Here is a 3559-nt window from a genome sequence, read left to right as displayed (position 1 = left end):
GGTCCAACGAAGGGGCACTCAATCTGGGGCCAGAATCAAGAATCCTCCCTCTAGGTCCAACTGCTAGGGGCTCCAAGGCCTTGGGCAAACTCCTTGATTTCCTAGAGCCTCATGGGATTCATCTGACAAAAGCGGTTATCATGCCTGCCCGGTCGGCTTCATAGGTTCTCCTGAGGGTCAAGCTAGATTACATGGGTCTACGCAAGGTGGGGAGGTGCTCAAGGGCTAAGCGAATGAAGGGATTATTACTGGAAAAGGCTTTTGACTTGATCCTGCAGCACATAACCTCCCATTAGGCCTGGTGTGGACTTGGAGGCACAGACAAGACCCTGAAATGTTTTTTGGATCTTCTGAGAAAGTCAGCAAATGAGAGGAAGGCTCATTCTCTTACAAACCAGTGGTACAGGGAGTCATCATCATTACAGTGGTGGTGATTTCATGAAGGTGTTGTGTGTCAGAAAAAAAGAAATGAGAGGGAAAGGAGTGGAGTTTGAGTCCCAGAAAAGGAAGAAAACGGTTAAGATGTCCTGAAGGGGAGGCAAGAACCAGGAAGAAGGAGCGAGGCAGGGCCGGTGCAGAGCTTGGAATGAGGCCATGTGGCAGGTGATGTTGGCTCCCCCTGCCTTCTGTGCTGACAGAACCCCAATTTTTCTCATGTGTCTCCCCCTACCCATGAACCCTGGATGAGCCGTGATTGACCTAGCATCTCCTTCTATACCAGTGATCCGCTTATCCGTGTGAACCAGTCCTGGCCAATAGAGTCTGAGGGATAGTCACTGGAGGCTTCTGGGAAAGATTTTTCTCCTCCTAGGTATGAAAATGAGATGAGGGAACCTCGTCCTTCCTTCCCATCAACATTCCTCCAGTGCCTTGTCCCCTCCCACCAGACATTAAGTAGCTGAGCTGGATAATTGCCGGTTCACGATTCTAACCAGCTCCCCACCCCAACCCCACTGCCCACACCTTCCTGTTTTGACTGCCTGCCGGAGAGGCTGAGGCTTGGAGCAGAGAGGGTGGTCCAGGGAGAAGAAACCCAGGAGTGTTGTAGAGAAGTTAGCCAAGAACCTGGACCTTGTGAAGTTGCTGAATCTTGCAATTCCCTCTAGGCTTCTTGATGTGTGAGAGAGGAATGTTCTGGGTTAAGTCACTCTAATCCAGTATTCCATTGACAAGAGAACCAGGGTCAAGTAACACTGATAATAGGTGCCTTTCCAGTGTTTGCACAGCACTTGAATATATACTTATTTTATTTGTCACCAGATAAGAGGATAAGTGATCTTATCTCCTTTTTTACATAAATGAGGAACCCGAGGCCAGGGAGGGTAACTGACTGCCCAGTTCACACATTAATTGGTGGAAGGTCTGATATCAAAGTGAGGTTTCTGACTCTTGGCCCAGCACACTTCCTGCTCTATCTGGGAGAGACCAAAATTAAAGCTCAACAGGCATTACAAATGCCCCAAACAGCTCCCACCCTCAGCTCCCAAAAGATTCTCAGGGAGAGAATCTGATCATCAACTATTGGTCAGCCGTTGTGTTGGGGACCTGGGAACCAGGCAGAGAGGGACCGGGGAGGGGGACAGAGGAGGAAGATGGCATGTTCCTCCACCACTCGCAGGAAGCTCCTAGATGGAGGAAGAAATGAGAAAGTATAAACAAGGACTGGCAGGCTTTTCAAAGCGTGAGGCCAGCTGACTTCCTCAATGACGGGCACTGTGGATCCGGCAGTGGAGAGACAGGCCATGCGGGAGGGGTGGGGGGCTAGAGACACGAGTGTCAGGAGCAGGCTCTGTCTGGGAAGCTTTCCAGAAGGGTTTGTGGGGGTATAAATTACAGTGGGGGTGGGATGGGGGGTGGTTTCTGTTTCAGTGGCCCTGGTGAAGGAGGAAGTGGGCAGTGGGAGGGTGGTGAGGAAGGGCATCAGGCCTCCGTCTCTTTCCAGTGGCTTATTCAAGAGGGAGGGAGGGAAGTAGGGTGATGACTATAGGAGCAAAGGTGGGGTTTAAGGTCTCAAGACCCGAATATGTTTATACGTTGAGGGAATGGATAAGTGGAGAGCGACGGGTGAGAGTCAGGAGAACCAAGGGATGGGACAAGGGAGGCTCCTGGAGCACAGGTGGAGTCTGGTCAAGGAACAAGGACGATCAGCAGACACATTTAGTCAGTGACAGAGACGGGGCAGAGAAAGGAGCATCCAAAGTATCAGCTGCCCACATGCTAGTGAGGTTGGGCAAAAAAGAAGCTCCATCTTTTTCCTAAGTTAGTTCCCAGAGCATTCCTTTTTCTCAATTACCCTTTCACTTCCTAGTGTGTGGGAAGCCATTGCTGAACTTCAGTGGCCCTATCAGGTCCCTGGCCTCCAGCTGGGTTCAGATCTCCTCAATGCTGGCCAGGGTTCAGGGTAATCCTCGAATTGTTCCCCAGGTTGTTACCTGACCTCGGAGATCAGGTTACCCCAGGATAGTGTTCACTACTTTGTCCTGGGCCATGTGATCCTGTCCAGGGAGGAGCACGGATGTAAATTATTAAGGAAACCTCAGGTTCTCAACAACTCCCTCGTGATTCAGAGATGCCAAGAAACCCGAGAGGAGGCGGCCCTTGGGGTGCAGCAGCTGGGATTGAGCAGCTGATCACGTCCCAGGCCTCTGAGCCTGCCAGCATTTGAAACCTGAAGTCTGGGGCTCACTAGGGCCACATGTTAAAGGTCTTCTGCACCCAAAGATCTGTAGCAGAGAGGTTAGCCCCCTGATAGAAACCCAACTCAGCCTGGCCTGAGTGGCTCAGTGGTTGAGCGTTGACCTATGAACCAGGAGGTCATAGTTGAATCCAGGTCAGGGCACATGCCTGGGTTGTAAGCTCAATCTCCAGTGTGGGGCATGCAGGAGGTAGCTGATCAATGATTCTCTCTCATTATTTATGTTTCTATCTCTCTCTCTCCCTCTCCCTTCCTCTCTGAAATCAATAAAAATATATTTTAAAAAGAAAGAGAGGAAGGAAGGAAGGAAGGAAGGAAGGAAGGAAAGAAGGAAGAAAGAGACTCAAAAGCTCCTTATTGCCAAAACCGGTTTGGCTCAGTGGATAGAGCATCGGCCTGCGGACTGAAAGGTCCCAGGTTCGATTCCGGTCAAGGGCATGTACCTGGGTTGCGGGCACAGACCCAGTAGGAGATGTACAGGAGGCAGCTGGTCGATGTTTCTCTCTCATTGATGTTTCTGACTCTCTCTCTCCCTTCCTCTCTGTAAAAAATCAATAAAATATATTAAAAAAAATAAAAAATAAAAAAAAGCTCCTTATTCAGGGGCCCCTGGCACGTGTGAAGATGATGAGGCAAAACCAGTGCCTGTTCTCACTAGAGGAGTTCAGGTGAGGCACGGTCTCCCCTAAAGAGAGGCTCACCCTCATTGTGGAGGCAAGATCCCTGTCCTTGGGCAGCTTCTGGTCAGACAGAGAACACACACATAGAGTGTGACTGCAATTGGTAGCAACTGGAACCAGATATAGACACGGTATAAGCACTACGCAGAACTAGCCAGCCCACTATAAGGGCAATGCCCAGAGG

Source organism: Myotis davidii, unplaced genomic scaffold, assembly GCF_000327345.1.
Source record: "Myotis davidii unplaced genomic scaffold, ASM32734v1 scaffold1525, whole genome shotgun sequence".
In the NCBI taxonomy this organism is placed as follows: Eukaryota; Metazoa; Chordata; class Mammalia; order Chiroptera; family Vespertilionidae; genus Myotis; species Myotis davidii.
The sequence above is the reverse complement of the archived record's forward strand: the minus strand, read 5'-3'. Positions refer to the sequence as shown.